This window comes from Passer montanus, unplaced genomic scaffold (assembly GCF_014805655.1).
Source record: "Passer montanus isolate IOZ18808 unplaced genomic scaffold, ASM1480565v1 scaffold179, whole genome shotgun sequence".
In the NCBI taxonomy this organism is placed as follows: domain Eukaryota; kingdom Metazoa; phylum Chordata; class Aves; order Passeriformes; family Passeridae; genus Passer; species Passer montanus.
In genome coordinates this window covers 168,212-180,223 of record NW_024365270.1, presented here as the reverse complement: position 1 = coordinate 180,223, position 12,012 = coordinate 168,212, and positions in this window count along the sequence as shown.

Below are 12,012 nucleotides of genomic sequence, written 5' to 3'. Positions count from 1 at the left end.
AGGGGGCCTGGAACCGCTCCGGGGAGGATTTTCCCAAGGATTTCCCAGCCCAGCCCCGCTGGCTCCTCAGCAGATGTTCAAGGAGTTCTGGGGCTTGGCAAACGTTTGCAGGCCTGGGAAATGTTCCCGCATGGAAAAATGTCGTTCCTGCATGGAAAACGTCGTTCCTGCAAGAAGAAATGTCGTTCCTGCATGGTAAATATAATTTCTGCAAGGAAAAATGTCATTCCTGCAAGGAAAAATGTAATTTCTGCATGGAAAATGTTGTTCCTGCAAGGAGAAATGTCATTCATGCATGGGAAAATGTCATTCCTGCATGGAAAATATCATTTCTGCAAGGAAAATGTCATTCCTGCATGGAAAATATCATTTCTGCAAGGAAAATGTCATTCCTGCATGGAAAAAATGTAGTTCCTGCACGGAAAACTGTTGTTCCTGCATGGAAAATGTCACTCTGGAAGGAAAAATGTCATTCCTGCTTGGAAAATGTCATTCCTGCAAGGAAAATGTAGTTCCTGCAAGGAAAATGTCATTTCTGCAAGGAAAATGTTCCTGCTGAGGGGCTGAGCCTCATTCAGGGGAGGCTGCGGCGCTGTGGTTGGGAAAAAATGCCTTTGAATCGTGTGAAAAAGGAATTTATGGAACAGGGGCGGAAATCAGGCTGGCAGATGGGGGTTGGGAATGTGGGAGTAGAGAAATGAAGAGATGGAAAAATAGAAAAATAGGGAAATGGAGAAATAGAGAAATGTAGGAATATAGAAATAGAAAAATGTAAAAATCTAGAAATCTAGGAATATAAAAATAACAGAAGATGGAAGTAGAGAAATATAGAAATGTAGAAATATAGGAATGTAGAAATGTAGAAATATAGGAATATAGAAATGTAGCAATGCAGGAAAATGAAAATAGAGAAATGGAGGAATGGAGGAATGGAAAAACTGAGAAATGCAGAAATGGAGGAATAACAAAATACATTTGATTGTCAAGATTCCCACCAGGAATCAGAACCTCCATGGTGGGTCTGGAACCAGCCCAGACCCCAAAATCTGGAATATTTCACAACTTTGTGCATCCTGACCCTTCCAGGGCGGATTGAGCAGGAGCGACCTCGTCTGTGCTTGGCCCAGGGATGGGGATTGTGGAAATGCACAAATCCACATCTCTGAATTCTGTCTGTGGGTTTGACCCGGGAAGGCAAAGGAGGGAAAGGGGGAGGTGTTTGTCCAAGCTGGGAGACGTTTCCTCACGGGAACGAGTGGTGACAGATTATCTGGAGCTGCCACCCTTTATCTGCCCCGTGTCTGTAGGGTCAGGTGCCCAAACCCCAAATCCTTGGTGTTTATGTGTCTGTAAGGTCAGGTGTCCAAACCCCAAATCCTGGGGTTTATGTGTCTGTAGGGTCAGGTGCCCAAACCCCAAATCCTTGGTGTTTATGTGTCTGTAAGGTCAGGTGTCCAAACCCCAAATCCTGGGGTTTATGTGTCTGTAGGGTCAGGTGCCCAAACCCCAAATCCTTGGTGTTTATGTGTCTGTAAGGTCAGGTGTCCAAACCCCAAATCCTGGGGTTTATGTGTCTGTAGGGTCAGGTGCCCAAACCCCAAATCCTTGGTGTTTATGTGTCTGTAAGGTCAGGTGTCCAAACCCCAAATCCTGGGGTTTATGTGTCTGTAGGGTCAGGTGCCCAAACCCCAAATCCTTGGTGTTTATGTGTCTGTAAGGTCAGGTGTCCAAACCCCAAATCCTGGGGTTTATGTGTCTGTAGGGTCAGGTGCCCAAACCCCAAATCCTTGGTGTTTATCTGCCTCATTTCTACAGGATCAGAAAAAAATTCTGGAAAAAAAATTTCCCACAGAAATCCCAAAATTCCAGACACTTCAAAGCCATAAAATTCATCCTTTTGAATGAGGTCAGGCTGGATTTTTGGGTAAAAATGTGCCTTTTTGTTCTCCTCCTGCTTTTTTCCCAATGTAAACAAACATTGCGGCCTGCTCTGCGGATTTGCCTTTTTCTCCCCAAAAAACGCCCAAAAGTGACAAAATAAATTAATTTTGGAGCTCCTCCAGCCACCAAGAGCACTTGTGGAGAAAAGGGGAAATCGATATGATGAGAGAAGTGATGTGGGATGGAAATAAAACATTTTAAATGTTTTATTTCAAAATAAAAACGGGGTTTAGGCCTCTGCGGCCTTGTCCTTCCTGTGGGATCTGGTTTTCCAGAGGAAAATGAGAATTTTCTGGATTAAAATGCTGTCAAAGAGGGAAGAGACAGCAGAGAGTTGAGTCCTCAAGTTTGTGGATGCTTTTTATTACTGGAAATATAAAACATTTAAAATATTTTATTTAAAAATGAAACCAGGCCTCTGCAGGCCGCAGGCCTCTGCAGCCTTGTCCTTCCTGTGGGATCTGTTTTTTCACAGTGAAATGAGAATTTTCTGGGTAAAAGTGGTGTCAGAGAGGGAAAAAACAGCAGAGTTCAAAATTCTGAAGTTTGTGGATGCTTTTTATCACTGGAAAAATATCTCAGCCTCTCCAGAATATCCCATGTGCTGGTTTGGGATAATTATCCATCACCATGTCCAGAGCATTAAACTCCAAATAATTCAAAATAAATTTATCTGAGGCTTCAAAATCATCAAAATCCAGGAAAATATCCTACAGAAAACCCCTTAATTTCAGCTTTTCCATCCCCATCCCTATGAGATCTTATGACATAGCCCAAAAATGGAGTAAAAACCAGCATTTTGTGATATCACAGAAATGGAATTGTGTCAAATCCTGCTTCCTCCTGCTCAGAGACTCTGCCCAGGTGGAAAAAGTCTCTGAAAATCCAATTATCGTCTCGTTTACCCCACAAAGAAACTCCTTCCCTGACCCCATTAGTTAAAGGTGAATTCAAAGCCTTAAAACAAAGGAAAAATGTGGGGGAGAATGGGGGAAAAATGGGTGGGAAAAAAAGAAAAAAAAAAAGAAAACAAAAGAAAGGAAAAATAAATGGGGAAAAGGAAAAAAAAACCGAAGGAAAAAGAAAGAAAAATAAAGGGGAAGAAGGATAATCTCCCTCTATTTGCTATCTCTGGCTGCCAGGAACACAAGAACCACTTGACCCCGTGGCCCCAGCCTGAGTCCCGTCCACCACGGCATGGGGAAAAGGGGAAGGAAAAGGAGGAAAAAGGGTTAAAAAGGGTAGAAAGGGGGAAAATGGGAAAAGGGGAAAACAAAGGGAAAAGGGGGGCAAAAAGGGGGAGAGAAGGAGGAAAATGGGGGGGAAAAAATAAAAATAAAGGAAAAATAAAATGGAAAAATAAAATGGAAAAATAAGGGGGAAAAGGAAAAAAAAACCACAGGAAAAAAAAAAAGGAAAAATAAAGGGGAAAAAGGATCATCTGCCCCTGTTCACTCTCTGAGGCTGCCTGGAACACGAGAACCATTTGACCCTGAAGAGCTCCGGGAAGGGCTGAGCCCGGCTGGGAGCTGCCCCGGCAGGCCCGGGTGATGGATCGGACCAGGCCCGGGTGATGGATCGGATCAGACTGGAATCATAGATCGGACCAGACCCGGGTTCTGGATCGGACCAGACCGGGATCATGGATCGGACCAGACCGGGATCATGGATCAGACCAGACCGGGATCCTGGATCGGACCAGACCGGGATCATGGATCAGACCAGACCGAGATCATGGATCAGACCAGACCGGGATCCTGGATCGGACCAGACCCGGGTGATGGATCGGACCAGACTGGGATCATGGATCGGACCAGACCGGGATCATGGATCAGACCAGACCGGGATCATGGATCAGACCAGACCGGGATGATGGATCGGACCAGACCCGGGTGATGGATCGGACCAGACTGGAATCATAGATTGGACCAGACCGGGATCATGGATCGGACCAGACCCGCGCCATGGATGAGGCCAGGCCTATCGGACCAGACCCAGGTTCTGGATCGGACCAGACCGGGATCATGGATCAGACCAGACCCGCGCCATGGATCAGACCAGGCCCGGACACGAGCCAGGCGGGCACGGCGCTCCTGTCAGCAATCCCTGCTCCGAGTGGAGCAGCTCCCGGCTGAGCTGCCGGGCCGGGCGAGCCAAAGGTGACCAGAGGTGACCAGAGGTGAGCAGAGGTGGCCAGAGGTGAGCAGAGGTGGCCGCGGGCTCGGGGCCATCGCTCAGCCGCTGGCAGGGGAACATCGGATATCCAAGGACACGAGCCAGGCGGGCACGGCGCTCCTGTCAGCAATCCCTGCTCCGAGTGGAGCGGCTCCCGGCTGAGCTGCCGGGCCGGGTGAGCCAGAGGTGACCAGAGGTGGCCAGAGGTGACCAGAGGTGAGCAGAGGTGGCCAGAGGTGAGCAGAGGTGGCCGCGGGCTCGGGGCCATCGCTCAGCCGCTGGCAGGGGAACATCGGATATCCAAACAGCGCCCGGCACTCCCGACGCTCTACACTAAATATTTGATGGGCTCGTTTGATAATGTTTATTTGGATTTTCTGCCCACCTGCGCGAGGGGCGGGGAGAACATAAATAAGAGATAAAAAACCCTCCCGGGGGATCTTTGGGGATTTATTTATGATTTATGGGGCTGAGCGGGCAAGAAGAGAAGGCGATTTGTTTTAGGGAGCAGTTCTGAGCTGGTTTAACGCCAGCAGGGAAGTGCCGGGTTTGAGGTCTGGAAGAAACTTGGGCAGATCGTGAGGCACTCCCCTAAATCGTGATTGAATGCCTTTAATTTAATCGTGATTGAATACCTTTAATTTAATCGTGATTGAATCAGCTCCTCCACCTCTGCCGGGATGGGGAAAAGGGAATGGAAGGGAATGGGGAAAGGGGAATAAAAGAAATACCTTTAATTTAATCGTGATTGAATCAGCTCCTCCACCTCTGCCGGGATGGGGAAAAGGGAATGGAAGGAAATGGGGAAAGGGAACGGAATGGAATGGGGAAAGGGGGAAAAAAGGAAATGGGGAAAATGGGAATGGAAGGAAATGGGGAAATGGGAATTGAAGGGAATGGGGAAATGGGAATGGAAGGGAGTGGGGAAATGGGAATTGAAGGGAATGGGGAAATGGAATGGAAGGAAATGGGGAAATGGGAATGGAATGGGGAAAGGGGAATGGAAGGGAATGGGGAAAGGGGAAGAAAAGAAAATGGGGATGGGGATGGGGATGGGGAAAGGGAATGGAATGGGGAAAGGGGGAGAAAAGGAAATGGGGAAAATGGGAATGGAATTGGGAAAAGGAATAAAAGGAAATGGGGAAATGGGAATTGAAGGGAGTGGGGAAATGGAATGGAAGGAAATGGGGGAAATGGGAATGGAAGGGAATGGGGAAATGGAATGGAAGGGAGTGAGGAAAGAGGAACAGGAAATGGGGAAAATGGGAATGGAATTGGGAAAAGGAATAAAAGGAAATGGGGAAAAGAGAATTGAAGGGAACGGGGAAATGGGAATGGAAGGGAACGGGGAAATGGAACGGAAGGGAGTGAGGAAAGAGGAATTGAAGTCAGCCTCACCTCCCTGGCTCCGGGCCGGCCCCGTTCCCGCTCCCCGCTGCTCCCTGAGCCGGAGCAGACCTGGAGCACTCCTGGAGTGGGGGTGGGCCGAGCTCTGCTCCCCCCGGGTGCCTCTGCAGGAATTGGTGCTCCAGAAACGCTCTGGGGCCAGCAGGGAGCTGCTCAAACCCAGAGGCCAGTCCTTAGCCAGGCCTTTACTGGTCAGTGAATCCCGAGGCCAGTCCTTAGCCAGGCCTTTACTGGCCATGGAATCCCGAGGCCAGTCCCTTTTCCAGGCCTTTACTGGCCATGGAATCCCGAGGCCAGTCCCTTTTCCAGGCCTTTACTGGTCAGTGAAATCCCGAGGCCATTCCCTTTTCCAGGCCTTTACTGGCCATGGAATCCCGAGGCCATTCCCTTTTCCAGGCCTTTACTGGCCATGGAATCCAGAGGCCAGTCCCTTTTCCAGGCCTTTACTGGTCAGTGAAATCCAGAGGCCAGTCCCTTTTCCAGGCCTTTACTGGCCATGGAATCCAGAGGCCATTCCCTTTTCCAGGCCTTTACTGGCCATGGAATCCAGAGGCCAGTCCCTTTTCCAGGCCTTTACTGGTCAGTGAACTCCAGAGGCCAGTCCCTTTTCCAGGCCTTTACTGGCCATGGAATCCAGAGGCCAGTCCCTTTTCCAGGCCTTTACTGGCCATGGAATCCAGAGGCCAGTCCCTCTTCCAGGCCTTTACTGGCCATGGAATCCAGACATTCCCTACCCAGATCTCCTCTGGTCAGTGAGATCCCGAGGTCATTCCCTGTCCACTCCTCTGGACAGAATTCCCCCCGTAATACAGAATTCCCTAAGAAAGGAGGGAATTTTTGGGGCAGCTCCGACCTTCCAGCCAGGTCAGAACTGGGAATTCTGGGGCTCTGCTCCCTCCCCACCCCAAATTCCAGGATTTGGGATGAAAATCCAGCCAGGTCAGAACTGGGAATTTGGGTTTTTCTGGGGCTCTGCTCCCTCCCCACCCCAAACTCCAGGATTTGGGATGAAAATCCAGCCAGGTCAGAACTGGGAATTTGGGTTTTTCTGGGGCTCTGCTCCCTCCCCACCCCAAACTCCAGGATTTGGGAACCAAACCCAGCCCGGATTTTTGGATTCTGCCCCAAACCCCAGAAAATCCTTCCCGGGACACAAATGAATCCAAATTGATTTGATTTTAACCCAAAAAGCCTTTAGGGACCAATTCTGGCGGTGCCGTGACCCTGCCAGCCCAAAATCCTCTTGGAAAACTCTTCCAGTCCCCCCCAGCTCTCCAGAACCTTCCACGGCCCTTCTGACATTGGAATAAAAAGGAATTTTTTCTCTTTTTTTGTCATTTTCCAAGCCCTGCAGTTTCTGGGAGCTCTTTTCTCACTCTGTCTCATTTTAAAACTTTTTATTTTGGAATTTTTTAGCTGTTTTGGACAGGGAATCTCGACCTTTGGGTGAGGCACTTCCTTTCCAGAAAAAAACCTTCCTGAAAATGACCATTTTCTAATAATCCCTTCTTAAAAAAAAAAAAAAATCATAAATATTCCGTTTTCCTTCTCATTTTTCCCCCCTGCTCTGAAAATTCATTGATTTTCCCTCAATTCCCTTGCCAGAAAGAGCCAAGCACCGATTTCCACTCCCCAAAAATCACATTTAAAACCTCTTTTTAGCCAAAAAAAAAATCCTAAAAATTAATTTCTTGTCCCTTCTTTACCAAAAAAAAAAAAAGCAAAAAAAAAGAGGCGATGGCAGCGCTGTCGGAGATAAGCCCGGCTTTATCTCGGGCGATTAGGAGCGCGCCTGGGCTTGCGCAAGCCGGGATAAAACGCGGCCAGGAGCGCGCTCGGAGCCTTATCGGAGCTCGGTATTTACACCCCGATAACCTCTTGGTCCCTAAAAAAAAAAAAAAAAAAAAGAATTTTTGGCTCCTCGGGTTTCAAAATCCGATAAAGAACTAAAAAAAAATGCGGAGCCTCCGAGAAAAGAGCCCCACGCTGCTTCTTAAAAATGATTTTTATTCATTTTTGGGTTTTTTCCATTAAAATATCATCGTGCAGCGCGGGATTTCTGGGAGTTATTCCGAATTAAATTCTATTTTTGCTCCCGGAGGTGATGATCGGAGGGTGGGGAAGAGGAGGATGAAGGAATTTATTCCGAAATTTGAGGGTTTTTGCCGCCTTTGATCTGCCGCTCTGGTGGATTCCTCCCTATCGGCAGATCAAGGAGAATTTTTATCTGTTATTTTTTTATTAAAATCCCCTTTTTGTGGTAACAGACAGCGGAAAAAAAAAATCCGCTTTTTTTGATGTTCCGAGTGAGGAAACGCCCTCGGAATGTTCCCTCTGAAGTGGTCACATCACAGGAAGGGATTTACAAAAAGCAGAATAATTCAGGAATGCTGCGGGGAACAAAAAAAAAATCGCATTTTTCTGCGGGGTTCTTGCCCGGGGAGGGAATTTCTCTGGTTTTGTGCAAAATGAGCTCGGCGGAGATGAAAAATCAACAAATAAATGAATTAAAAACCTCATTAAAATTGGGAATTGCGGGGTTCCTGTGCCTGGAAATCGGGAAAAATTCCCTGGGAAAATTCCGGCCCCTCGGGAATAAATAAAGGGAATTCTCCTCCCGGTGCCTCCCCCGGAATTTGCCCAAAAATCGACATTTTCCTCAAAAATGAGAAAATTTGAGGGGTTTGAACAGGTCTGGGTGTCAAATTTAATGTGAGGAAAAATAAAGGGAAAGGGAAAATTAAAACAGGGAAAGGGAAAAGAAAAAATAAAAATAATATAAATATAGCACATGATAAAATAAAAATGTAAAAAAGAAAGTAAAATACAACATGAAAACGAAATTTAATTTAATTTGGCATTAAAAACTAGAACATAAAATGCAATTACATTTAAAAAGGAATAGAATAGAACAGAACAGGACAGAATTCAGCCTCAAAAACGGCTTTTCCTGTGAAATCTCCCCCCCAAAAAATAACGACGAGATGCGAATTTTATTGAGGTTTATATTATTTTATGTTTATTTAATAATTTTCCCTTTCCCCCCCATTTTTTCCCCGGCAAATCAAACTAAAACCAAAGTTTGAAGCCGTTTATTTTTGTTTTTTGGAGGATTTTTCTCCCCTGGAATACGGGAATTCCTCAGGAAAACCGGGGGTGGTTTTTGGGGTGGTTTTGATCTTTTAAAGAAATCTGAAATTCTTCCCGGCAAGAAACGGGAATTCTGAATTTTGAATAAAAAAATCTGAGTTTTTAATAAAAGCGGTGAGGGCGGGGCTGGATTTTTGCAGCCTTTTTTTGGTGCCAAATTCTCGATTTCAGGTAAAATTTGGGGATTTCCGCTGGAAAATCCTTCCCTCGCTGCCTTCCCGCTTTTCCAACAAAAAAATGTGAGTTTTGCCTCAAATCTTGGCAGGTTTGGGGGCGCTCAGAGGGAGCTCGAGCCTGGATTTGGGTTTTTTTGGGTTTTGGGGTTTTTTGGGATTTAGGAGGGGTTTGGGGTTTTGGGGATTTCTGGGTTTTTTTGGGATTTTGGGGGTTTTTGGTTTTGTGGGGAGTTTGGGGGGTTTTTGGGGTTTGGGGGATTTCTGAGGTTTTGGGATTTTGGGGATTATTGAGGTTTTGAGTGGGTTTAGGATTTCTGAGGTTTTTGGGGTTTTGGAGGTTTTTGGTGCTTGGAGATTTTTTTTTTGATTTTTTTTCCCCCAGAACGTTCTCTGGGCAAGACCAAAAGGTGAGAACAAACTCCGTGGGGGCAGAGGAACATTTCCCATTTCCCATTTCCCGTTTCCCATTTCCCGTTTCCCATTTCCCGTTTCCCATTTCCCATTTCCCATTTCCCGTTTCCCATTTCCCATTTCCCATTTCCCGTTTCCCATTTCCCGTTTCCCGTTTCCCATTTCCCGTTTCCCGTTTCCCGTTTCCCATTTCCCGTTTCCCATTTCCCATATAATATTGATTATATGGATTGTGTTGAATATATTAATGATATTGATTGTATTAATGATATTTATTATATGAAATGTATTAATTATGTGCATTATATGGATTATTATATTGATTATATGGAATGTATTAATTATATGCACTATATGGATTATATTGGTTATATGGATTGTGTGGAATATTTTCATTCTATTGATTATATTTATTATATCAATTATATGGATTCTATGGATTTATATTAATTACCCTGATTATGTGGAATGGAAATTGTTGTGTATCACTCCTATAAAATAAAGGAATGTGTGTAAATATGAGATTTGTGATAAAACCCAACCGTGGCAACGCGGCCGAGTCCCCTCGGAGCTCCTGCTCCCTCTGCCCGCCCATCCTGTCCTCAGGGGCACCTGCGCGGCTCCGGAATCCCGGATCCCGAAATCCCGGATCCTGAAATCCCAAAATCCCGGATCCCGAAATCCCAAAACTCCCGGATCCCGAAATCCCGGATCCCGAAATCCCGAAACTCCCGGATCCCGAAATCCCGGCTCCCGAAATCCCTAAATCCCCAAATCCGACATCCTGAAATCCCGCATCCCGAAATCCCGGATCCCCAAACCCATCCCAGATTCTGGAATCCCGCATCCCAACATCCCGCATCCCGAAATGCCGGGTCCTGAAATCCCTCATCCTGAAATCCTGAAATCCGGGATCCCGAAATCCTGGATCCTGACATCCCAGATCCCCAAACCCCGGGTCCCAAAATCCCGGATTCCAAAATCCCAGGTCCCAAAATCCCGGCTCCCGAAATCCCGGCTCCCGAAATCCCGGATCCCGAAATCCCGGCTCCCGAAATCCCGGGTCCCACTCCCAGCCCCCCCGGGGCTCTCCCGCTGCTTCCCGGGGCGGGTCGGGGGCTCCTGGGACAAACGGGAGAAACTCGGGATGGGGAAAAGGGACGGGATGGGGTTGTTGGGAAACTCAGGGGGAAAAAAGGGGAGAGCTGCGGCTGCTGGAGAAACTTGGGATGGCAAAAAAGGGATGAGCCCCGAGAGCCGCTGGTTTTGGGAGAGATTCCGGGGGGAAAAGGGATGAGCTGGGAGCGTTGCTCCTTTTTTGGGGGCTGAGATGGGAGCTCTGCTCGGTTTTGGGGGAAAAATGGGTGAGCCAGGAGAGCTGCGCGTTTTTGGAGAAATTCCAGGGGGGAAAAGGGATGCGCGAGGAGCGCTGCTCGTTTTTGGGGGCACACAGGGCCGGGCTGGGGGCGCTGCTCTGGTTTTTGGGAATTCATAAAACCCAACCGTGGCAACGCGGCCGAGTCCCCTCGGAGCTCCTGCTCCCTCTGCCCGCCCATCCTGTCCTCAGGGGCACCTGCGCGGCTCCGGAATCCCGGATCCCGAAATCCCGAAATCCCGGATCCCGAAATCCCGAATCTCCCGGATCCCGAAATCCCGGCTCCCGAAATCCCTAAATCCCCAAATCCCGGAATCCCGGATCCCGAAATCCCGGATCCCGAAATCCCGAAATCCCGGATCCCGACATCCCCAAATCCCGAAACCCCGGATCCCGAAATCCCCAAATCCCGAAATCCCGAAACCCCGGATCCCGACATCCCCAAATCCCACATCCCGAAATCCCTCATCCCAAACTCCCGAAATCCCGGATCGCGACATCCTGAAATCCCGCATCCCGAAATCCCGGATCCCCAAACCCATCCCAGATTCTGGAATCCCGCATCCCAACATCCCGCATCCCGAAATGCCGGGTCCTGAAATCCCTCATCCTGAAATCCTGAAATCCGGGATCCCGAAATCCTGGATCCTGACATCCCAGATCCCCAAACCCCGGGTCCCAAAATCCCGGATTCCAAAATCCCAGGTCCCAAAATCCCGGCTCCCGAAATCCCGGCTCCCGAAATCCCGGGTCCCACTCCCAGCCCCCCCGGGGCTCTCCCGCTGCTTCCCGGGGCGGGTCGGGGGCTCCTGGGACAAACGGGAGAAACTCGGGATGGGGAAAAGGGACGGGATGGGGTTGTTGGGAAACTCAGGGGGAAAAAAGGGGAGAGCTGCGGCTGCTGGAGAAACTTGGGATGGCAAAAAAGGGATGAGCCCCGAGAGCCGCTGGTTTTGGGAGAGATTCCGGGGGGAAAAGGGATGAGCTGGGAGCGTTGCTCCTTTTTTGGGGGCTGAGATGGGAGCTCTGCTCGGTTTTGGGGGAAAAATGGGCGAGCCAGGAGAGCTGCGCGTTTTTGGAGAAATTCCAGGGGGGAAAAGGGATGCGCGAGGAGCGCTGCTCGTTTTTGGGGGCACACAGGGCCGGGCTGGGGGCGCTGCTCTGGTTTTTGGGAATTCCGGGAGCAGGAGGGGCTGCTCTGGTTTTTGGGAATTCGGGGAGCAGGAGGCGCTGCTCTGGTTTTTGGGAATTCCGGGAGCAGGAGGGGCTGCTCTGGTTTTTGGGAATTCGGGAGCAGGAGGGGCTGCAGGCTGCGAGGGCGGCCCCGGGGGTCGGGCCCGGGCCGGGGGTCCCGGCGGCTCCGGGGGAGCTTCCGGA